At 35.0% G+C, this 26,886-nt stretch overlaps 1 long non-coding RNA gene across 1 annotated transcript in view; it reads right to left on the bottom strand.

Moving 5' to 3' along the window:
- Nucleotides 1–3,123: 3,123 nt before the first annotated feature.
- Nucleotides 3,124–26,886, bottom strand: part of LOC121452994 — a 64,505-nt gene continuing 40,742 nt past the window's right edge. The window contains exons 3-5 of the long non-coding RNA XR_005974942.1: nucleotides 13,179–13,243; nucleotides 5,051–5,158; nucleotides 3,124–4,338 (exon numbers count right to left, since the gene is read on the bottom strand). This is a non-coding gene — a long non-coding RNA (uncharacterized LOC121452994). The remainder of the gene's footprint in view (nucleotides 4,339–5,050; nucleotides 5,159–13,178; nucleotides 13,244–26,886) is intronic.

Raw genomic sequence — 26,886 nt, 5'->3', positions numbered from 1 at the left:
ATGCCAAAGAACTCTCATCTCCTTACTTGGGTCTTATTATTTCACTCATGCATCTTTTGGGGAAAAAACCAGCAAGTTTTCTGGGTAGACATGTCCCCAATAGTCTCTGGAACTTCATGAATCTATATATATTTTTTAAGTTAATCATTTCCTCTTTTTGAGACTCATTTCTCCATCTACAAAACTTAGATATTTTAACATTCTAACTCCCAAGTAATGATAAACATGAAAATATTTTGTGAATCATAAGATATTACTTAAATGTGGTATAAAGGAAATTTTTGACTGATGTTTCTGTCCCACCAGATCCCACAGCATTTTAGTCTGCACTAATATAGAGGTCTGCATTAATCATAAACTGGTTGGCCTAGTAGCTCAGGCTTCTTATTTATTAATCCTTATATCTTACATTAACCCACTATTCTTGTCAGTGTTAGTCACATGGCTTGCTACCTTTTTTGGACAAGCAGTCACATCTTGCATCCTCTGCGTCTGGGAGATGACTGCAGACTGACTCTTTCCATTCCCAGAATTCTCCTGTTCTCATTGCCCTGCCTCTACTTCCTGCTGAGATGCCCCACTTGTACTTCCTGCCTGGCTACTGGCCAATCAGCATTTTATTAAACAAGTACAAGAAACAAATCTTTACAGGATAAAATCATAGTCCCACAGTAGGAAATTGGTTATAACATTTTATAATAGCATAAATAAATATTTATAGTTTAGATGGCATAGGTAAAAATAAGTTTAAATAATCTTCAAAATACTTTTATGAGTAAAGGTCTGGAACAAGGTAGAAAATAAAATTTTGTATGACTTTGTGGGATATTAAAGAAGCTCAGTATCAGGAAGACTACTGTAATGTTGTATCTCCTGGACCATACAAGGTACTGTACTCATGGATGCTAATGGTTCTGTCTACCTGTACATGATCACATAAGCCAGCATCCCTGCCTGGATGGGAAACAAGCACTTAAGATAGGTACCACTGCTAGTTGTGGAGTTATAGGCAGTGGGACTCAGATGACAGAGGAAAAGCTGCTTTTCTTTTTGCAGGAGCCTCTTGGGGACTTCCAGGTCTTACAGCTCAGCTCTACATTCATGTGCATACTGGTATTACTAACTAGACAAAGTAGGTTGTGTGTGTGTGTGTGTGTGTGTGTGTGTGTGTGTATTATTATAGAAGAAGTCAGACAGGGGAATGTAAAAAGGGTTGACATATAGGACGGTCTAAAGAGGGTTGAAATGGGTGGATACAATCAAAATGCTTTATACTCATATATGAAAAGATAAAAATAAATCTTAAAAGACTTTATAAATATATAAGTTGGCTCTTTACATCTCATTTCAAGAAAGTAAACAATATTTTTTAATTTACATATATTCTAGCACTCTATTTTAAGGAAATAATTGATTTACACATTACCCAAATTAACAGTGTTAGTACTAAGTATATTTAATGAGCTCATTCAAATAAATTTGATATTTATAGTTAAGATATCAAATTAAAGTTTAATTGTTTCATTTGAGATACAGTTGTCTAATGGAGCCAAAATTGTAAAGCATCCTTCCAGAGTAACAAAAGCTCATAATTGTTGTTATGGAGAGGATGGGTGAAACTGAGGGCAGCAAACATTTATAGTGAATGAGTCCACATATTAATAATTTAGACTGACAGTAAGGAATTAGTTTTTGTTTTGCTCTTTATATAGACTAGAATTCTTAGAGAATTTATTTTATACTATAAAAATTAATTATATATTAATGATCAGTTGCTAAGAAATAATAGTATCATAAACCACAGAGATTAGAAATATCATTAAAATCTGGCATTCTAGAAGTATTCCAGTTCTTTATTCTGTTGATAGTCAATGTAAAAACCATTTCTATACCAAATAAAAATTTCTGGGTAAAATGATTTGATGTGTGTTTAGATACATGGTTCTGAAAAGATTAGCAGTGGTGTCTTAGGGTTTTTATGGCTGTGATGAAACACCATAATTAAAGGGCAGCTTGGGGAGGAAAGGATTATTAGGCTTACACTTCTATATTGCTGTTCATCCTCAAAGGAAGTTAGGACAGGAACTCAGTGAGGGCAGAATCCTGGAGGCAGGAGCTGTTGCTTGTTTCCCCTGGTTTGCTCAGTGTGCTTTCTTATAGAACCAACAAACACCAGTCCAGGAATGACAGCATTGACAAAGGACTGGATCCTCCTACACGAATCACTAATAAAGAAAATGCCTTACAGCTGGATCATATGGAAGACTTTCTTCAATTGAGTTTCCTTCCTCTCTGATGACTCTAGCTGTATCAAGACAACACACAGACACATCCAAAATAACAGCAAGTACACGTGGCCAAGGAAAATAATCAAGTGTGTGTGTGTAAATGTTATTAAGTAATTAAGTTCTGAGATAACACCCAGGATCACAGAACCTAAGTACTGTAGCTGTTTCACGTAAAGAATTTGGGGTTTTAATTTATAGTTCAAAGGACTATATGTAGATTATCAAACACATTGTTAATCTGAAAGCTCAGTAGTACCTTGGAATAAGTATACAAAACAATAAAGTTTCACCACAGATTATAACAGAATATCCCAAGACTGCCTTCATGAATATTTAGGTTATAATGAATAACTTAGAGACAAATTGAAGTACTGTATTAAGGAATTTAATTGAAGAATTAAATTTATAGCATTGGAAGGAGGGAGAACATGAGCAAAGAAGTCGGGACCACAAGGGGTGCACCCACCCACTGAGACAGTGGAGCTGATCTATTGGGAGCTCACCAAGGCCAGCTGGACTGTGACTGAAAAAGCATGGGATAAAACTGGACTCTCTGAGCATGGCAAACAATGAGGGCTGATGAGAAGCAAAGGACAATGGCAGGGGGTTTTGATCCTCCTTAACGTGCTGGCTTTGTGGGAGCCTAGCCAGTTTGGATGTTCACCTTCCTAGATATGGACAGAGGGGGAAGGACCTAGGTCTTACCACAGGGCAGGGAACCCTGACTGCTCTTTGGACTGGAGAGGGAGGGGGAAAGGAGTGGGGGGAGGGGGAGAAGGGTGGGAAGAGGGGGAGAAGGTTGGGATGAGGGGGAGGGAAATGGGAGGCTGGGAGGAGGTGGAAACTTGTTTTTTTTTTCTTTTTCTCCTTTTCTCAATAAAAAAAAAGAATGAAAAAAAAAACCCATGAGACAATACCTCAAAAAAGAACATCCAATAATCCATCTTCAATGCCCAGCCTTGATCCCTCAACCTTAGTAGAAGGGGTGTGATATACAGGAAAGTCCACAAGACCCTTGTGCACCAGCAGATGATTCCACACTCATGTACACACTGACAGCACCAACTGGACTCAATGGGTTTAAAAAATAAAATAAAGAGCTTGAGAATTTGAGAGAGAATAGTGAGGTAGGGGATGGGGACGAAATCAAAACATAAGATGAAGGCAGATTTGATAATTTACATTTTTTAACAAGATATTAAAGAAAAAGTTTAAAAAGTATCATCTTTGTTATAATTGTAAAATGATAAACTAAAATTAAAATTACAATTGCATATGGAAAAAATCTATTAATTGAGTTAGATGGCAATTAGTTAGATAGTTCATCATATGTGTATTCCAAACACCAATTCACTTTAAATAATACAAATTAATTATGTTTCTGTGCCTAAACACATAAAGAAAAGTAAAAATGAAGACGACTAGCCTATTTTAAAAAAGTAAGTTGTTCCAAAATTCAGTCAATTTGGAATTTTGGAAAGACTACATACAAACTCAAAATTTTCAAAATAATGATAATGTTAATTCATATATAAATGACACAATGATGTAGAAAGCCCACAACAGAGATGTAAGAGATATTGAAAAATGAGAAAAAATCAACTCTACATGAGGCATTCTGTGAATACATTTCCTTGAACGAGTAGGACAAATTAGTGAAAGCTGGCACCATGAACATGCCTTTGGCAATCAGGTGTTGGATATTAATCACCAATGAAGGATTGTTGACATGAGGCACATGTGAGAGATGGTTAAACTCGAGCAAAGACTTCTGTACTCAGAGCTTTTGTCGTGGGAATTGTTGAGTTATTTTAAAGAGAAGTTGACTTCCCTCACTCTTAATCCTTCATGCATTTTCTTCCCATTTAGCCTTCTAACATCAGATATAGTGTAAATGTCCTCATTATATGTGGGTACTTTGACAATGGTCTGTCCAGAATCTCATGTTGTGAACAAAAAATCTTCCCTTCTGAATCATGCATGTGCCAGTGTTCAGTTTTAGAAGCACAAAAAGACTTTCGGTGGTCACCATTTCATAGATCCAGAAAGTCTAAAAAACATGAAACAGAATTAAGAAAAAACAAATTCATAGTTATTTAAACATTAAGTTATGATCAATGACTTTGAAGGTTTAAGACACACAGTTTCAGAGAGAAGATACTACTGGAGAGAGAAGCAAATGACAATGGACTATTCAAGAGCAACAATGGGAGCAAGAAGAAAGGGAAATAAGAATACATTAAGAGAAAACCATATTATTTGTCAAAATTTTAAATATTATCTGACAAATTCACATACACACATATGCATGAAATGTACAAAAAATAAATTTAGACTTGGGTTATAGTTGTAAGGTTAATTTAAATATATTAAGTGTACATGTTAAAGTATCAGTGATAAAATTAATTCTTTATTGCAAAATATCCATTTTCCTCTCAGACAAGGCCCCTTTGATACTCATGTCATCATACAAATGTCATCAATAGAGTATATTCAAATTAGCTGTTCATGTATGTGCATAGTACCTTTGTATTAGCTTACTCCCATGGCCACATTAGAGGTTGTAGCTAGGAAGAATGAACCAGAAGGCAAAATAGTTTTGTGTATTTATAATGCTACTCTCTAAGTACAGTTATAAGTCAAAATCAGGAAGCAGCTGATTCATACCTGCTGTTGGATGGGGCCTTGAAAAACAATAGTGAGGCAAATGTATTTCACAAGAAGAAATAAAGGTGGTAAGGTACAAGCAGGGATTCACTTACTGTGTGCTCTGGAATCCTCGTGGTTCAAGTGTATCTACAAGGCCCAATGGCATAACTGGTTCATCAAGTCCTTAATGGAAACTCCTGTAAAATACAATCCATGGCAGTCTGAACATGCAGATAGATGGGTGGGTGAGTGGATGGTTGGGTGGGTGAATGGGTAGGTGGGTCAATGGGTGGGTAGATGGATAAATGGATAAGTGGACAGAAGGATGCATGACATGAATGGATAGATGGATGGATGGATGGATGGATGGATGGATGGAAGAAAGTCTGAGTAATAATAATTCTATATCTTGTGTTGGTGATTACTAAGAGCATTACTGTAAGTTATTCAAGTAGTTGTCAGATGGATACACACATTTAAAGAATGTTTCACCTAATATTGTCATTTTTGTAGTGTTAGACATAGTTAATTTTCTCCCATTGAAGAATTCAGAAACAGGCAAAATCTATGGTCACAACATATAGCCAAGGTTTGTTACACATACAAGTCAGCATAGCAAAGAAAGAAGGATAGCTCAAAGAGGACGTGATCTGAAAACCAGAATCTAGTAGTTTTGTTTTGTTTTGTTTTTTTTTCTGGCGAGTCTAGGCTTTTCTGTTTGGTGAATGAGAAAGTTCCCTTTCCTCCTTCTAGATTAGTTGGTTTTGACTATCTTGGTGGATTGGTTGAATTAGACAAAGACAGAGAAGTTTATTGATTCCTGCCAAGAGTACAACAAGAATATTGAAAGATCCAATCAGCAGTTTTTCCATTTACAGGGATAAAGCTAGTAAGTCTTTATTTCAGGGAATAAGAACTGAGAAGGCAATCATCTTCTTCGATTGTATTATGACTTGTCTACTTTGTTTATTTATGACATCTGTTCTCATTAGTCTGACTGTCAGGTCAATAACTGACCCCCCCTCTATCAAAGGCAGCTAGCCAGCAATGAAGCATTAATGTTTTGTTCTTAAATAAATTGTTATTCTAGGAATGACTTTTCATTCCAGGAAATAAAGCCTAATCTTTCTTATACATTTAATATATATATATATATACATCAATTATGTATAATTAATATAATTTAGACATTTCACACACATATGAAGATATGGAGAAACATATAAATTAATGATATGGAGAACAGAAGGATTAAATTGAAGTTCATAATATTACATATATAGAAATCCAAAAAGTACATTATATGATTTGAAAACCACAAGCCCACAGAACATGAAAATATTATTGTTGTATATCTAGAAGTTAGGGTCTATTAATAAGTAAATTGATTTTAAATGACAAATAAAAATAAGCATTCCAACAAAATATAAAATTATAACAAATTAAATTGTTATATAAGACATATTTGTAGATTATGAATTTGTAATGTATAGAAGAGTTAAGGAAACCATTACCATGCGTTATTCAATACATATGAGGAGTATGTCTGTGTCTGAGATATTTGTATCTGACTTAAACATAAATACATAATTTAACACATTTGAGAAAATCAATTTTGTCTTTAATAAAGTAAATTTCAATGACTCTACCTTATACTCAATATACTTTATAAACATTGTGCAGCTATGTGGTAAACTGAAAAATAATGATATAAATAATTTTAAATTTCCTATCCATTATCCAAAGAAGTAATTAAAAATTAAAATTAAATTGATACTTTCTAAATACTTTGAACCTAAATTTAGATAAAGAAGGAAACTTTCACGATGTGTTTATTTTAATCTCTGTTGACCAGGAGTGGTGGTGTGTGCCATTAATACCAGTACTCATCAGGCAGAGACAGTTGGATCTCTGTAAGTTTATGGCCAGCCTGGTCTGCATAGCAAGTTCCAGGCTAGTCAGAACTAAACAGTGAGATCCAAGAAGATATACAAACCATGTTTGGGTTTAAAACTTCTCTTTTTAAGTAGGTTTTTAGAAAGAAGTAGTTTGTAGCACCTAACACTATGAAGAAAAGTTAATATGAAAAAGAAAATTAAAATATTCATGCTGACATTACAGTGTGTAATGGAGATGATAACTCATGCATATAGATATGTGTATATACACATATATACACATGCATTTGTGCACACAGATTTAAGTAAGAAAAACACTGGTCAAGCTTTCAACTTTTCTCTCATTTTAAGTTTAGTATTCTATTATGACAATAATCACTACCACAACAAAAACAGCATCAGTTAATGGCACTATTAACTCAAGAACCTAAAACAGCAACACATTAATTATATTCATTATATTTAATTGAACATAATCATCAAACTTAATAATTCTTTGTACACTAATTAATAGAACAGCATGTATTCTGCTATATATATATATATATATACACACACATGTATATTTAAAAGACTATCCATTTTTAGTAGATCTTTTTTTCAAAAGAAACTGCATGAACCAGAATTTAGTATGTAAGAAAGACATTAAGTTAAACTTTTTTAATAAATTAACTTTAACGAGACTTGGTGTCATACTTTTTTCTATTGGTAATTTGAGAATATTGTCATAGGCTTTCTCAGGTGAACAAGCACTTTCCAACTGCACTTTAAAGGTTTTCTTGTTTTTGGTTTTCCTTTTGGTTTTTCTAGTGTGACTTAAAGTTACCATTTCCACGGTGATTCCACTGCCACCTGGTTTGCCAAACACATAACCAACACTATTCGCCAACATTCTAGGTACATGGCTTTATGTCGGAGTTAAGAACATGTTGCATTCAGATCTGTCTATAAGCAACAGTCTCAGCTAACTGCACCACACCTCTAAGATCTCCTTGTCAATGTAACCTCCCTTGTAAGTTAAACTATGACTGTAAGATCATTAAATATTCCTGACAGAATTGATTCCATTTTTGTCGTTGCTCCAGTGACTGGTGGGATCCATTCTCAAGCTGTCTCTTTCTTGATTGAGTGTTCCTCCTTTCTGTTTGTCCATAAGATAGCTCCATAATATGGAATTGATGAGGTGTCCATTGAGATAAGAATGGGTAAAGAAAATGGGTGGTATATACAAGATAAAATATTATTTAGGAATAAAAAGAATCAAATCCCACCATTGCCAACAACCTCATGGCACTGGAGAATAATTTGTTGGATGAAATAAACTTGAGACAGAAAGACAAATGCTGCATGTTCTTGTTTTAAGGTGAAAGATTAAGATGATGATTTCATAAAAGTTGAGAGTAAAATAATGATCCCTGGAAGTCAAGAAGGGTAAGCTTGTATAACAGACACAAAAATGATGTTAGGTAAGATAACCAAGTTCTAGTCTGCCACAGCACGGTATTGTAGTGCTACTTTATAAAAATTTCTAAATTTTAAGTTTCCAAACATAAACACAAGATAATTTTTCAAGTCTATGTAGTCTTAAGATTTTGTCATATAGAGTCCACACCTGTATCAGTGCATAGATTGTTACTCAACCTTGTCCACATTTCTTTTATGGGGCAGGGTTTGACACTGGCATAGAGATCATCAATACCCGTCTACGTTCTGCCATTTTGGAATTATAGATACGTATGATGATAGACCCAGCACTTTTTACATAATTTTTGAAGATGAAACTCTGCTCCTCATTCTTATGCAGCAAACATTTTACCAAGTGAACATCTCCATAGTCCAATAGTTGTTTGCAAATATATAGTCAAGTACAGAATGGCTGGATTAGATTTATTAAAGTTATTTTGATTGTAATGTACACAGTACGATGATAATGAATAACAGGAGGTCCTAAATCATTTAAAACTCTAGAAAATGATACTCATAAGGAGACATATTACAAAAAACTGAAATCTAAATATTATTTAAGGTTCTAAAGAAATGACAGCAACAGAGATAAAACCTGTATGTAAGAAGCCAGCCAGCCTTCATGTTCTAAGAACTACAGAGAAAATTCAGAGTTATTGGGAGAGAAAACAAGATAGACAAGGATCTCAGGCCAAATGCTCTAGGATTTCCTGAGTCACCTTAATGGTCTCCAGTTTCTGCTGAATATAATATGACGTCATTGAGTCATTTTGATTCAACAGGAAGGAACTGATCAGTTTTCATTTCTCAAAAATCACATGAGTTGAACAACAAAAATTGATCAGAAACTATACATGGATTGGAGATGACCATTTATTAAGTTACTGCAGTGGTCAAGGTAAGTTATGAGTGTTGGCATTGTAGGTTAAAAAAAAAAGGAATGTTTTTAGGGCCATACTTGGAGGAGTATGAATCAGATTTGATGGCCAGTTTGAAAGGTTGACACAAGTAAAATAAAAGCAGTTAAAATAGAAAATGAAGAAATGGATAACCATTTAAATAAGTTTAAATAAGTAAAATAAGTGATTCCCTTTATAAATGGTGAGGGACATCATATAAAAAGAAGGTCTGTGACAGTGATATTAAAATGTTTTCCAGTTTCCAGTTTTGCCATTAAGGAAAGGGAAGGCATTGCTGCAGATAAGAGAATATAGGTATGAGGACAGTCGTTAAATTGTACACCATTTATTATTCTAAACCCCAAGAGGTGTGATATGCCAAAATAACACTTAAGGCAAGCAGTTTGTAGGGACGAGCAAGGGGGGTTATAGGAACAGTCTAAACAGCTGAATTATTCTCTCCAGTGTATTACAAGTGATTTTGTTGGATTAAATTAGGGACTTAGAACAATGTAACAAATCTCCTTGGTTTTCCAAGCATAGTCCAAGTTTTAGTCCTAAAATTTTCATAGACCTAGAAGTTCTCAGTCCATAAGAATCTTGCCGTTTGATCAACCCCATTGTTAGAAAAATATACCAAAAAAAAAAAAAAACAGCTAGATGATATCACTTGAGAACCCAAAGTGGTTAAGACTAACAACTCTGAGGACTAAGTAATATCAAAGTGTGTGTGTGTGTGTGTGTGTGTGTGTGTGTGTGTTTGCATGTGTGTGTGTGTATGTGTTTTAATAAAAGGTATGCAGTTGTCATCATTGTATGCTAGAAAGTAGCTGTCAGAGATGTATTGTGAGATGTAAGAAATCCAAGGACCTGGGAATCCAGTCTATTTGACTCTCTAGCATGCAATGATACAACTGCAAAATTAAACTAATAAATTCCAATATTTCCCATTAAACTTAAATTTTATTAAAACAATACTGATCTAAACACAAGCAAGGAATAAAGTTCACCTCTATAAATAGCAAGTAGCACCCAGAGCAAAAGTATGAGTTTCATGGACCTAAAATCTTCATATTAAGTCAACATCAATAATAATTATGATGATAATAATAATCTCTTTTTCATACTACAGAACTAGTATTAAACTTAGCATTTTCCTAAGTGCATGAAGAATGTTTTTTTGCCCTTGCTTACATCAGTATTTATGTTTAATATGGGTATCATTTTCAAATTGAAATATATTATCTCCTATAGCTGGAAATGTGGTTCTGTGGTTTAGAGCATAGGCTGCTCTTCTGGGAAACCCTGGTTTGATTTCTGGTACAAGGAAGATAGCTCATACCCTTCTCTAACTCTGATTCCAGGGGATTCAATGTCCCTTTCTGACCTGCTTGAGCACTGCATGCTAGTGGATGTGAATATGGGCATTACAATCCTTTCACACTACAGGTCAACTCTAGCAATAGTCTGCATTGCCCCTCCCTCTGTTGCTTCTCTGCCCCCTGGAGGTCAAGTTCAGTAAAAAAAAAAACAGTGACATTAGATTTAGATTTAGTATTTGTAAACTCATGTCCATTTTCACATGGTATATAATGGAGATGTGGGGATGAAGATGAGTAGGAGATATGGGGATGCCGACGAGTAGATGTTGGGATACAGATGAATCAGCCACTGTCATTTTGCTGTCTGCTTGGATCTTCTGGCTACTAATATCTAGTCAATTTGTTAGCCAGTTGTAATATCACAAGCTCATTCCAAGCTGTCTAGAGTAACAGTAAACTGAACTTAAACACTTAATATAATTCTGTGTGACACAGTTCTGGGGGACAGAAACAGGTTTCACACAGTAGCTATGCAGTTGAAAGTTTTGGCCCATTCAAACTGCCAGATATAATTAATATAGAATTTCAGTACCAATTATCTAAGAACATTGCTGTTTCCATGAGAGTACACAGACGTTTGAAATAATTTAAATCCAGATTTCCATTTAATGTATGAATCTCTTTGAAAATTTAATCCAAGTGTGTTCATATTAGAATTGAAGTCATTTGCTCATATGCCTAAACTCAGTTTTCCCTGCTGAGTCAGCATCACACACTGCAGTTAGGTGTTCACGTGATATCCACCTTGTAATTGTCAATATCAGCATCGGGGAGTTCACCATATTCTGCAGTGTTTGATGGAAGACAATTACTATTTATGGTACTAGTAGTGTATTTGACTATGATAAAAGCTACATGTGCATATCCCTCTATTGTATAGTACTTTATCAAAATAATGACTTGATGATTCTCTATTAACTAGGGCATATTGTGAAGGTTCTAAATATTTAAATTTACAATTGGTATTTCAGGTTATTTTTTCAGTTATGGATGCCTATATATTTTTTCTCAATTCCCATTTGAAATCCACAATCTATGGATTAGAGTTAAAGGTCATTCTATTCAATTTTACAGAAAACCATACAAGGTATACATATGTTCTTCCTGCGTGATGTTTTCTATAACATCTAAATTATTAGAAGTAGCTCATTCATTGTAAAAGTGAAGTAGCTTTTGCATTGCAGTAGGTAGGGAACAATGGCATAGTCTCACATGTTCAGTACAGATACTCTTTGCGGGGGGTAGGAGATAGCATTTCTCTGTGTAGCTTTGGAGCCTGTCCTGGAACTTGCTCTGTAGACCAGGCTGAAGTCACAGTCAAAGGGGTTAACTTATTTTCAAAATATGCCAAAAATTATTGCATGGAGGCCTGGAAATTTTTCCGTCATTAATCTTCTGAATCCAATGTTAACATCTGAAACGTTAGGAAGTTGTCAGCCTCCTCTGATCTCAGAAAACACCATTGGGGGGAGAATAAATCTCAGAAAACATCAAAACGTGAAAAATAAACTGAGAAAATAGCCAATATTTGTTTTCAAAACAACTAAGTTTTTTAACCACAAACCTTCACTGTAAAATTCTATGTAAACTTTAGGAGAAAAAAATAATGACCATTTTATACCATATTGTATTCTCACACAAATAGTGTAGAGATCCAGGATAGAGATTAAAGGTAATTGAGATTGGAGGGCCAAAAAAGAAAGAAAAAAAGAAAAAAGGAAAACCACTGAAAATGTGGAATACTCCAGTTATAGATCCACTAGGCAAGTCTGCTGGCCTGAGCCAGACTACTAAATCCCCAAAGTGATATGAGATTTTATGCTATTTTATCAAAATGCTGGAGACTGTGTGTGGACAAGCATGAGGCAGATAGTCCTGTGAGACAAATTGTGAACCCAAATAAAAACATATAGGCACCCTCCTGAATATTAACCTTCATCAGGCGATGAAAGGAGACAGAGACAGAGACCCACATTGGAGCACAGGACAGAAATCTCAAGGTCCAAATCAGGAGCAGAAGGAGAGAGAGTACGAGCATGGAACTCAGGACCGCGAGGGGTGCACCCACACACTGAGACAATGGGGATGTCCTATTGGGAACTCACCAAGGCCAGCAGGCCTGGGTCTGAAAAAAGCCTGGGATAAAACCGGACTCGCTGAACATAGTGGACAATGAGGACTACTGAGAACTCAAGAACAATGGCAATGGGTTTTTGATCCTACTGCACGTACTGGCTTTGTGGAAGCCTAGGAAGTTGGGATGCTCACCTTACTAGACCTGGATGGAGGTGGGTGGTCCTTGGACTTCCCACAGGTCAGGGAACCCTGATTGCTCTTCAGGCTGATGAGGGAGGGGGGCTTGATCGGGGGAGTGGGAGAGAAATGGGAGGCGGTGGCGGGGAGGAGGCAGAAATCTTTAATAAATAAATAAATTTAAAAAAATCTTAGAGAACTTCATAGATATTTGCAGGAGTTATTCCCAAGAACATTCTCAAATTCTCACAGTTGAAAACTGGGTCACGGAAATGTAAGTACTTAGATATAAGACAAAATCATGCTTTGTTACAAAAATCTAAATTCCAGAGTGAAAGAACTTACCAGAGCTGTGGCAGAAATGGACGGCAAGGACTTTCCAACCAGTATCTTCTAAGTTTTGTGTCTCACTTAAAGGATGAAAAACAGAACAAACAAAAAACTGAGATTCACCGTAAGAGTATGAAATAGTCCACTCCCCCATGTTTTATGACTACAATAACATATCTGTATATGACAGGGCTATATCTATCCCAGGTGCAAGAAAAAAAATCTATTCAAGAAGACCTTCAGGAAATGTCAAAGCAATAGAAAGAGTAAAAAGCAATTCTAAAACACAGACCGAAAAGAAACAAAAGTCAGTAGAGAAATTTACCTGTGCTGTAACATACACCTATACTGCTGAACTGTAGGGAGCTTCCACTAAGAAAACCATCTGTGCCCAAGGGGAATTCTATGTGTTTTCAGTCTGTCTTACCATTTCATTGTCTTGTTGCCCTAGTTAAACCTTCCTGTATACTGTTGAGTAGAAGCTGTGAAGGTTGATGTACTCTTTTTTTCTGGTTGTGGGGGAAATAGCTGCTTATTAAATTGGGTGAAAGTTCTAAGACTTTTTTTTTAATATTCCTAATATAGCTGTGAAAATACCCTTATCTTAGTTTTGCTGAGAGGTTTTGTAGTGAATAGGTACTGAATTTGTCTGTTTTTTGTCTTGTGATAATTAATGTAAATATTTGGACATGTTTCTTAAATCTTGAGTGATATAGAAGTATTGACTTCCTAAAATAATTTCTACTTGATTATGGCATAAAATTCTCATTGGATATTTGCATGTTTTCAGTGTTTTAAAGATGCTTTCATGGCTGGGTGGTGGGGGCACAGGCCTTTAATCTCAGAGGCAGAGACAGGTGAATCTCTGTGAGTTCAAGGACAGCCTGGTCTACAGAGCGAGTTTCAGTACAGGCTCAAAAAAATTCATTTAAATATAAAGAGTGAAGCCCTACTGGTATTATTTTCACATATACTGAATAATTGTATATGTAATGGCTGGAGTTATTCACAAGTAATTATTGACTTAGGGTTAGCTCTGATATATGTATACATATACATCTCAAAGGATACTCTTTACGTAGTCTTGAAATGAATACAATTTGATCTAATTTTTAGAAATTAGTTTCTTAACCAAAATACTTTACCTTCTGCCTATCTTTCAGAAATGTTCAAATTAATGTACTTATGTTCTTACGAAGCTAAAATATAAAAAAAATAGCTAGCTATACTTGAAAACGATGGTGGAATTGATATTGCTTTTGCCTAATAAAGATTATTGATTAACCTATTTACCATAATGCTGAAGTAGTGTCATCCAAGAAAAATCTCATCAATCACAGAAGTCATAGATGCGTCTCAATCATATTTCATTACATGCCTCATTTTGTTCTTCATTTCTCAACTTAGATTTCAGCTGCTGACAAGCACCCTCATTTGTACCAGACAGCCTTATAGATCCTTCCCCACTTAATTGTGTGTTACAAATTTCCTGATGGGGTTCTCAAGCCAGCTCTCAATTTGACTTCTTATTTTCAATGGCTTTTCTATGCCCTTAAGGAAAATTAACTCTGGATTGATAGTGATAGTTAGTATCTATTTATGTTATCCAAACAATAAGTATTTTTATCTTTATGTTTGGCCAATTGCATATTCTAAACCACCAATTTCAGTTGCCAGAAGTCAAACTCTTAATTTCCTCGGCATTGACTCTTCCTATCCCAGCAGGATATGTCGCCTCTATGTCTCTCAAGCCTCTATCACAGACTCACTTTGTTTAATAGAGAAGCACACTCATTCTAACTTAGGGCTCTGAAAATCCCTGATACTGCTTCTTACCAATGTGTACAGAAAATGCATTGTGCATCAACCTTGTTCTTATCCCTGGAGACGAGAGATTTCTTATTCTTGATGAGTTTGTCTAAGTAAGCATGAGATAAACCTATTCTCAACATTTTATGGAAAGAAGGAAAAGGAAATGTATTAGCAAAAATTGCACACCTGAAAAGAAATATGCATTTATACATGCTGAAATTACTTAGTAATTCATAGAGTTGACATTTTATTTATTATATATATATATATTATATGTACGTGTGTGTGTGTATCATGCTTAAGGAACATTAGCTCAGTTCATTTTAATTTATTAATCTAAGTTGAACTAATTGGAAGCATTTTAACAGATATGAACACTGATTTAATTTCTGATTTATTGTGAGAATAAACAGGAAAAAATGACAGTAAAATATCACAAAATTTGATCAAATATTTTTCAATGATCAAACAAAATTTCCTGACAATATCAGAACTGTGGTAAAAACCGCCTAGATGATAAGAATCCGTAGAAGAGAGATGCCCAATCCACATCAGCAAACTGAGGGGTAATGAGAAAATGATGCTTTAGAGCAATGGTTACTGCTGGGACTCTTCAGAAGCAAACAATCCCTCTGTCTTCTCTTTCAGACAGAAACCCTACTTCAAAACAGTTCCTGAGTACTTACACCCTTCCAATAATTCATCTTCCAGGAACCTTTCAAAAACTCTTTCCTTAAAGATAACTATCGCTGATGCATATCATGATAAATTAAAAAGCCAAACACACTTTTCTCTATCTCTTTACATAAATAAATTTCTTTTTTTTTTATTTTTCAAGACATGGAGAGGCTTTGCTTGAGCAAATTTAAATTCCTAAATCTTTTCCTATGTAATTTCTTTGTAAAATAAGTTTAAGGACCCTCTTTTCTCTAAGCACTTCATCTGAGCACTTAGATACCCGACCTGGTCATTCATTCTTCACAGTCCTGAGTGCTGCCAAACCACTAGTCCTACCTTCAACAAAAGAAACAAAACAAACAAATGACAAGCAAAACTTGCTAGACTGGTTTACATAGACCTCTCTGACCTTCAGAGTTTCCTCTTTGCAATCCCCCTCTCCCCAGTCCTTTTTTAGTTTCCTACACCTAAACTACTTGAGCTAATTAACATTTAATAAGGAAAGGTTTCTTTAGATACTCTGTGGCCAGGTCCAGCCAAGACCAGGTAGGCTCAGTGCTGTCAGGCAGTGGTGCAATGTTAGGTAGTGAAGGGGTGAGTGTGTTTTGAATCAAACTTAACAGCTCATGAGCTATGAAATAAAATGATTGATAAGGGAACGGCCTTTCTCAAAAATCCCAGTCAGTAGCACATCACAAAATAAATAAGTAAATAAATTAATAAAAAAAAATATCCCAACTATCTCCTACCACCTAAAGTGTACTGCCTCCCAAGGGTGTCGTTTTTCAGACAAAGAATTTTAAACACGAACCCCAGGGAATAGTCATCCAAACCATTAGAGGTTTCTGTCCTGTTGCTATGACAAGAGACTCCTACCGAAGCAATGTGGGGTAGAAAGAGTTGGGAGGTCAAAGTGGCAGCAACTTGAAAGACCTAGATGTGTTACCAACACAGTCAAAAGCAGGGAGCAATGAGTTAAGACATTCCAGCACTCAACTACGCTTCTCGTTTTTATTTGGGTGAGGACTCCTTAAAACAAATCAGAATAGGACAAAACAAACAGGGAAGTACAAACACAGAAATCCCATTAAAAACAAAGGAACAACAGCAACAAAGAACGTTAAGGTTAAAAAAAAAACAATGCCCAAGGGCCAGGCGGTGGTGGCGCACGCCTGTAATCCCAGCACTCGAGAGGCAGGTGGATCTCTGTGAGTTCGAGACCAGCCTGGTGTACAAGAGCTAGTTCCAGGACAGGCTCCAAAGCCACAGGGAAACCCTGTCTCGAAAAAAAACAAAACAACAACAACAAAAAAAAAAATGCCCAGACAAAGCGTTCTGAGATACTGATTTTTCTTTTATGGGCAGTTATCAACTGGACCTAGTTTCTGAGTTATGGATGGGAGCTCTTGTCCACTTCCTCTCTCAGCACTGGGACCAAAGCTGGCTTAGACCTGTCCTGACCCTATGCGTGCTGCCATATCTCCATGAGTTTATATGAAAGTCAGATCTACTTTATCTAGAACAGCTTGTTCCTTGATGTATTTTCTCCCCACTGGCTCTTACAGTCTTTCGGCTTCCTCTTCTGGGGTAGGCTTTACAGATAGCTAATAACAAATTTCCATCAAATTCAATGCATGAAATATTCCCATATCTTTAATGATAATACAATGTGAAACTGTTGGTGTATTACTAGGACATGACTGTAGTATCTAAAGAACTGCTTACTAATCAGTATTTTATTATCTGAGAGTAATACATTTTTTAAGGGGCAATATAAACACTTTTCAGAACTTTTAGTGCAATGAAAATACAATGGATATTAAGTTTAATTCAGAGATTTTTAATTGCTTTTAAAATGATAACAAGGTTACATTTGCTAATGTGGCATGATTGTGAACCAATCAGCAATCAATAAGTTCTATTATTAAAAATACATAATTTAAAGTCAATAACAAATTATATTCAATCATATATAGTAATGTATCAGCTGTGATTACTGCTGTTTTAATCAATTTGGCTGAAAAATATAAATTCACTTAAGGTTAAGAAAGTCTTTTTCTTCTTTAGGTCTTTTGGCCATTGTCGTTGAATGAATCCTATCATCCATCATCATGGGAGGTTTTCAGATCTTCTGATGTCTCCTTCAATTTCTGTCTTCAATGTTTTAAATTTTTTATTATACAAGTTTTTTATTGACTTGGTTAGAGCTCTTCATATATATATTTGTGTTTATATATGTGTAGATACATATTGTATGTATACATTGATTTCTTTCTAATTAGCACTCCTTTGAACCCTTTTAATTGTCTTATTGCTCTGGCTAAGACAAAAGTAGTATATTTAATTATGGGGAGATTCTGAATCAATATTATGAGTTACTTTATAGTTAATTTTAATACTGAAAAGAGTAGTATGTCTTCTATTAAACACATGTTTGGAAATTTAATTAAAAACTCAAGGGAATAGGGTTGGGTGGTGGTGGTGCATGCCTTTAATACCAGTACTCAGGAGGCAGAGGCAGGTGGATCTCTGTGAGTTCGGGCCAGCCTGGTCTACAAGAGCTAGTTCCATGACAGGCTCTAAAGCAACACAGAGAAACCCTGTCTCGAAAAAACAAAACAAACAAACAAAACAACAACAACAACAACAACAACAACAAAAAAACCCTTAAGGGAATCATTTAAACATTTGAATTATTACAAGCATGCAAAGTACTTCAAAGATCCTATCTAGTAATTGAATTTTTCCTGTCCAATGTGTGTGTTCAGAGAACTTGAATATGAATAACAAGGACACTACTCATCAATGAGCTGCTTAGAAAGTATCCTGAATAAAAGCAAGTGAGGACAGGACTTGTGCTCACTACAAATGTTAATGAAATTTAAAATGGTCCCAGAGAAATCAGCAGCACTGCCAATAAGGACATTAAGTTAAAATTATATTTAAATTCACAATTAATCAATGAAGGACACTAAGAAGAAAAGTACATTCCTATACTTTATATAACAATAGTCTATGTCTTTATAGACTAAAATATTATAGGCCTAAGATTTATATTACCAACATAATTTTTAACATTATCTGCTTCTCTTGGGGAAAAAAAAAACCTAGAAGTGTCTTAATAGAGCTCTCAAAATCTGAATTTCTCTATAAAGTTAAAAGTGAGCATTGTTCTTTTCTTTATATCTCCAACCACATATTTAATCAAAATAATGCAGCTGATGGATATCCTCCACAGAAGGACCTAGAGGTGATGGAACACACCCAAATTGCTCTGAAGGAACATAATAAATGAAAGAATGAGAGAGGGGGAAAGAGACTGAGACAGAATAGCTTTATTTCAGAACTACATCTTGAATTTCTTTTGCACAAGCCTGAGTGTTGTTAAAAATGTCAGAATTATTTTAAACAATCTGATATACAAACACACAACCTCATGTCTTGGTCCCTCCGAGCACAATAATGCAACTTATAGACTCTCTTAGATATGAATTTAATTAATAATTTTATCCAACTCAGAATCTAAATTAAAACAAGCCCTGAATCTGGTTACATACTGATGCAAATTAGCTTCCGACAATTATGAGAAAATACGTGCTAATTTATAGGCATAGGCTGATGTGCTAAACACACTACTCTAATGAGTTTTGTGTGGAATAGTCGATAAACAGTTAATATTATGACAAGATTTCTGACATGCTTTCTCAACTATCCACAAGCATATCTCTGAAAAATGAAAGACACAACATATTTTTTTTAAATAGGAGCATTTCCACTATATGATAGGTAATTATATTAATTATAATGCCTATGAATATCTTACATTAATAATTTCATTTTAGAAGATGATTGCTGGTTAATTCAAGCCATTCAGTAATTCCCTTCTTGATAAAGTGGGAAACCATACGTTTTCATTCTTGGAATTTACATCACTAGGGAAACTCTAGAGACTTTTTTTTAAATTTTTTTCTAGAGACTTTTAAAGAGAAACAAAGATATCCTAAACTTGAAGATAAATTAAGGTTTTTTTAAAAAAGCATTGAGATATTTATACTACCAAAGTTTAGTATAATAGTTAAATGAAAGTATATTGGGGGAAATGCCCAAATTACATAAAATAGGTGGATATTTTAATGAGCACTGCTCACTAAAATTCTCTGAGTATATTATTTATGTGTTGAAAATTCTGTCACCAATGGAATGTTTTCCACTCATATTGATTGAATAGTATTTCTTTGCATAATAGTAAATACAGCTCCCGTGCATGTCAGAATCTCAGAAGACAGATAGTTGACAATATTAACAGAGTAGAAAATTCAGGATCACAGAAGCTTCCCTGTAAAGAACAAAAACCTTCTAAATTACTTATCAACATTGACCTGGACCTCAACACAGTCCAGGATGAAGTCAGTGACACCAACTGAGCATGTGCGCAGAAGTAGAGAGGTCTCAGATTTTCACCAACATTCAACATCATACAGATCTCATAATCAAAAGCACTGGTACTAAGTAGAGGAGATACAGGGGGTCTCCATTGTTTTGGCCACCTAAGAATGAGAACCATATTTTTATCAAGGTCAGGGAAAGGAGATTTCCAACACATCCCCAAGTTAAACACATCTACAAATACAATTAGAGCTAATCGGCACCTGAAAGTAATTGTTCTTAGAAACGATGCCCAATAATGAGTTCAAGGAGAGTAAAGCAAATGAATTTGTAATTAAAAATTTTAACTTATTTTTAAGCTGAAACTTTAATTCTAAATTTCAGAGACTAGAAAATGAATAAGGAAGAGTTCATTGAGACAATCAATGAAAGATATAGTCAAACAAGAAGAACCTTCCATTTTTTTTAGTGATACTGTATTTAGTTTTGTTTTATGATGTCTATACTTAAAAAAAGAAACATAAAAGCAAAAATCACCACCTCTAGGATACTGAGCCTAACCTAGCACCCATGACTTAGTCAACATGCTATTGTACTATATTAGTTAAAGCTGAAGACATTACAGTTGATTCAATTACGCACACATTTGTGTGCGTAATTCTGCATGTTGGGTTACTATTTTTTTCAGTACTGGGAAATGATACATTTTATGAACAATTCTAGGTTGGAAGTATAGTTATTATTCCTCTCAGTGCCTTACTAAAGAACATGTATTGATATTCACTGAACATCCCAGTTTATTAAGAACCTGTTTGGTATATTAAAGCCCTTAGAGAAGGACATCAATATTTTATCTGTGGTCTTTAGTCCTTGAGTTCTATAATTCAAATAATAAAGAACAGGAAAGCCTATATTCTTTTCTCAAAAAAGAATTTAGATACAGTAAGTGTAATGCTACTTAAAATACTTTAATCATACTTCTTACCTTCCTAGATGAAACATTTATAGAGGTCCTGCTACAGGAGAGCCACCATAGAACCTTCTAATATCAAGGTTGTGTTATTTAGAATTGGGGGAATGAGTGAATTTCTGTAGATATACACTGGACTGGAAAATGGACTTCTGCAGGGAGCAGAGAAATCTCTGAGTACATGAAGTACTGAGTAAATGTCCATTGTTGAGACAGGTGAGGTCATGCCAAGGACTCTAATGTCTCAGTTCAGAAGGAGCACCAAAGCCTTAACCTGGTAAGGCTCAAGAGTAAGGGGAAAGCTTTCTTCAAGAATTCCAGTATGGATTCCCTGAATGATGATTGGAGTGTACAAAAGATGGCATGAGCATCTTCTGCCTCCTGGATATTTACAGCCTAAAATTGCTCACCTACAGACACCCTCCACCCAGAGTTGCTAGCCCCTATCCTTGTGCTCTATGTAGTAAATATGCTGAGGTTTTGTTTTGCCTTGGTGCCAGCCCCACATAATCTCAGCTTTGCTGCTTGTCTGTATGTCTGTCCTGTATTCATTTCTTCTCCATACCTCATCAGGGCTCCAAAACCCAAGTCATGCAGGAGAATGGGAAGGAGGAAGTTGATTCCTCCCACTCCTGCCCAGATCACCAAAGCAGCAGGATGTGATCTGCCTCACTGAAAAAGGTACTGAGCTAAATGGCTAACATAGATGAGAAAAAATGGGTTAATCAAGATTTGAGAGTTAGCCAGTGAGAGGCTAGAGCTAATGGGTCAATCAGCTTACAATTTATAGAGATCTCTGTGTGATTTTCTCTGGGACTAAACAGCTGGGGGAACTGGACAGGACAAAAAACAACAACCAACAAGCAGGCCTGGCCCCCTTCATGTTACAGGCTTCTAAGAATGACTGTGGGGAGGTACATCACCACCCCAGCAGAGACGCTAACACCTCATATGGTATGGGAGCAGCTGACAAGTAAGCAGAGCAGACACTAGAAATATCATGATGGATATCACCAGATATGAGCAGCCATTAGATATTCATTGCTGTTCCCCAGACAGCAAGAATTCTCCCAAATTCTGGAAAGAAATCAGTCACAGGGAGAAATGCCTAAAAGTCAAAAATGGAGTTTCCTGTAAATTGGAGTATCTAAAGTTGACAGTAAAAATAACTTTTATTACAAGAATAGAGTACTATTTTGTAGACATCTTGGCTTGCAGGTTGTAATTAATATCTGCTTGGTTGTGAAAAAAACTAAATTATATGTGCAGTATATCAAAGGGAAAAAGAGGGACTGACTAAAGCACCACAAAGGAGGTGATATTGGAGTAAATGTCTAAAGATAAATGAAAGAAACCCCTACAGCAGGAAGAGCATTTGGAGGTAACACTACAGTTACAGTTGGAGGTAGCACTAGCATAATTATTTGGCCTTGGTTTTACCAACAGTTCATCAGTAAAATGTAGAAATATAAAACTTCACAAGCATCTGGATTTCTGAGATTCAGAACTGAGAAGTAAACACCAATAAACTGAAGGACATGGTCAATGGCATCCAACTGCCCTCGTCACAAAAGTACTGTCAAAATATTTCTGAGGGTTTCATATTTTCTGAAGAAAGATTATAAGCTTAAGGTGTTGTTGTTTTTCTATTAATATTTCTATTACTATTTTAGTTTGTCTATCATGATAATGTAATAAAATTCAATACCTTAGACATAATGTCACATGAGTCTGAATACTTAAGTAGATATGGAAATCCCTCTTTCTCTTGAGTAAACTATAAGACATTGGTAAAAATGGAAAACAGCAAGTTGCCTTAATTTTCACTTGTAAAATTGGTATTAGTTTTTACAATTTTAGTCATTTGAACTTTCAATGAAAATATATTGAGGATGTTTGTTTTAATTTCTATTTTGTTGGATCCTATGAGGTAAGAGCTGCCAAAGACAATAAGCAGAAACATCTTCATAGATTGTTTCAATAAGATTTAATAATATAAAGTAGATTAAGAACTAGAGGGTGAGAACTCATACTAGAGTCTACTAAGGTCTAAATGTACAGGCTCTGTGTTTTATAATTCTTAAATAAGCCCTATAAAAATGTATAGGCAAGGAACAAACAAAACGGCTACTAATCATAACTTACAAGAGTTCAGAATGGCTTCATAGAACGTTGAACTAGTCTTAAAAGAAGGAGGCTGGGGATATAGCTGGTAGCAAGTTTGGCTAGCTTTCATAAATCCCTGAGTTTGATTAAAGGACCATACAAAAGTGAATGTGGTATGCTCTTGTAATTCTATGACTTAGGAGACACATGTAGTAGAATCAGTTCAAAGTCATGTCTACCTGCATACTGAGCTGGAGGACAGCTGGAACTAGAGATCTTTTCTCAAAAATTGAATATTAATAAAATAAATGTATATAAATTAAAATTGAGGCTTAAATGGGATAAAAAGTAATCTTATTTTCAAACTATAAAGTAATGAAGTGGCTAGCATCTTTAGCAGTTTATTGAAATATTATTGCATTTTTAAACTTGGGATTAGTTTGATTTTGGCTTGCTGCTAATAATTTTATTGAATGAAAGTTAAAATGTATGTGAGTAGTACTTCCTGTGTAAATGATAGTTTGTAGTATATAATATATTCACATAAACAAGAAAACATGTGGTATTTAGTGTACCAAAATGTATATTTTTCCAGTCAAATTAAAATGACCAAAAAAATAATAAATAAATAAATAAAATAACATAATTAACCTGTTCTCAAAATTTGAGGATATCCAATATAAAAACAAATGATGTTTACATATTTTATACCATTGTGATATTCATATAAATGTTCAGTCAATTGAAAATGTCACTATGAAAATCACTAAATTAGGGGATAATAATAACTACTGGCAGTTTTTGTTATGTCGGAGGATTGTTTACTTTTCTCACAGATGTAAGGAAATACCTTCTAAGAAGCATTTTAAGAAAGAAGGATTTAATGTATTCATCATGGATGGGAAATCATGGTAGTGGAGCAGTTCTTGGAGTGGCAAAAAGAGCATGAGGCTGCTTGTTTACATCTCTGTGGACCAAGAAGCAGAGATGTTATAATAGGAAAGACAGATTATAAACCATAAGTCCCATATGTAAGAGGTACCTGTTGGCAGTTAGGCCTCATCTCCTAAAGATTTACAGTCTTCCAAAATAAATCCCTGCTGGAAATCAAGTATTCGAACACTTCAAGTATTCAAACCTGGGGAGCAGGGCTCACTTCTCACTTTCAAATCCTGACACTGTGGCTCTAGCCCCATAGTTTCATGGACATCTCTTAAAGCAAAAATCCCCATATCTTAACAGTTTCAACATATTTTTAATGTATAAAGCCTCTTCTGAGACTCAAGACAATATCTTGCCTGTGATACTCTGTAAAATTAAACAACAAGCTTACATACAATGGCAGGAGGAATATATTTCCTTTCCTAAAGGGAGCAATGCAGTGAGGTCACGGAAAGAAAAGATCAGATATTAACAATATTTAATCTCAGAAAGATAACAACAACAAAAAAGAACCCTAGAATCTTCATATACAGCATCCAGAGCTGCAGCTGACATTTTCTGGTCTCTCCAATTCTGAGACTTCAAGTATATTTGACCTCTTACTTGGTTCAGGGTGATGTACCAAACATCGTTTCAACAAAGAAGGTTGACAATATTAGACTTGTATATGCATTAAAGTCAAACTTAACCTCTGCATTCACAAGTTATGAAGTCAGCCCAAATGCATTCAAGATTGAAATATAAGACCTGAAACGATGAAATCTGTAGACTACCTGTTCTGTGATGGGCATTTCAAAAAGAGTGCTATTGGTATGAAATCTTTTAATATCAGTAAAGAGAGGGATATAATGCATTTATTGCCATTTAAACTAACATTTTCCTAAGACAATTATTGTGATTTTGATAGACTTTCAATTATAATGAATTTTATAACATATCATAGGGAGAATTTTTCTTTAGCTACTGTTCATAAAATACAAAGGAACATACAAAATATGGAGTTTCCCTTTTTTAAAAAAAAACTTATTTTAACTTCAGCAGGTTTCCTATCTGCTTTGTATTTATCTATAGTCTGTGACACACTTCCCTCTTTATAAGAACTTAGTAATAATGTATTTCCAAAGTTGAATATCAGAAAACATAAAAGTTTACAACAATAGCCTAACAAGATCTCAGTTCCTTTAATGTTTGTGAAGTATTCTTTGGTACACAGATGACAGTTTTGAGTATTAAAGAACCTTGTAGCGTCATCTCAGGAATAGAGACTCCCTGGAGATGAAAAACAGGTATTGGCATGAAAGTCAGGAATATATACTCAATTTAAAGAAAATTAGGTATATCGACTATATTATACAATACACCATGATATTATGGTTTTCTAAGGCACACAGGTAGTGGGAGTTTTCTCTGTAACTGTGAATCACTTTTTTTCTCATAAATATATCATATCACAAACCTTGAATGACACAGAAAACTCTGAGAAATGTTACAAAATTTTGTTCTAAAGAGTGATTACATGTTTCCTTTTCTGCTACATACACTGACTTTAAACTATGATTGGCAGGCGGCGAAGCAGAGACTGTAAGCTATTGACTACAGATGAATTCCCTTCTTTCCTGCCATAATGGAAGTGCCATTTATAACACAGTCCAACTACACTGTAGACTCCCTTACAACTAGACAGAGAAATAAGTAAACTATTTAAATGCCGTGTACAACTAAATTAGTTCCAGGGTTTGAATGTAAAAGAAGTGTGTGTCACTCCAAACCTGGGCTCTCATGTTCGCAGTCTCTTATATCTCCTTGTTCTCCTGACAGGCCTAGCTAAGATTTTGAAAAATAATATATGTACTTACATATATTAGTTTACTTCTTGTATGTGTCTCCATTTTGCTACAACCACTTGTAAAATCTAATCCAATTGAGAGAAACAGTTTCTCCTCAATACATTTGTTTCTCCCAAAATTACTAAGTAGAGATCAAACATATTTCCTTCAAAGTACCGTGTTCTAATTTTCAAGTGATTAGGAAATTAACAAATGAATTTGAATATAAAAAAATCATTCCTACGAACTCAAGTCATGCATGTCAATAAATTATAAGCAAAATAGGAACGACAAGTAAGTTTTGTCACTGTGATAGCTAGCAGTATGCTAAACAGAGGGTTGGAATTTGCTCAAATGAATTCTCACAGTAAGCACCTAAGTCTCCCTTAGCTCTCTTCCTCGACTTTCTTTCCTCTTTGCACACCTTACTATTGTCTTTCATTATTAGATAGTGTTAACTTCCTGGAAGTTCTACTTAACTTTTAGCCCTAATCCCCTTTTTTATTGCTGGCCAAGTTGGTAAGTATTGATATTTCCATGGCAAATCGTCAAAAAGAAAACAAGCCCTTGGTTATCTTAAATTATAGCAATACCAAATCCCTTTAACGGTTAAGAATCTGAAGACAACCTTTTAGCACCAAGAAGATCATCTGGTGTTGGGGGGTGGTCTTATTTTAATTTATTTTCTTTCCAGCAAGAGAGAAACAATCTACAGACATCAAAAAAAAATGATATGCTGATGAAAATAATCAATATACTAAACCCCTGAATTTTAAAAATCCCTACAAAATTACAGTGGAACATAAAATACTTAATACACTTTTTTTTCATTTATTTTACATACTGGTCACAGTTTCCCAGTTTCCTGTTTCTCATCTCCTCTTGCCGCCCCCATCACTGCCTCCCATCTACCCCACTTCCCAGTCACTCCTCCTCCTCCTTCTCCATTCAGAAAGGAGCTCAAGTGAGGTGGGACTGAGTTCCTCCCCCTGTATCAAGGCTG

The sequence above is a fragment of the Microtus oregoni genome, unplaced genomic scaffold (assembly GCF_018167655.1).
Source record: "Microtus oregoni isolate MIOR12 unplaced genomic scaffold, Mior012 000010F_ref0000083, whole genome shotgun sequence".
NCBI classification, from domain to species: Eukaryota; Metazoa; Chordata; class Mammalia; order Rodentia; family Cricetidae; genus Microtus; species Microtus oregoni.
Note: the sequence above shows the minus strand (reverse complement) of the source record. Positions and strands in the feature narration are given on the sequence as shown.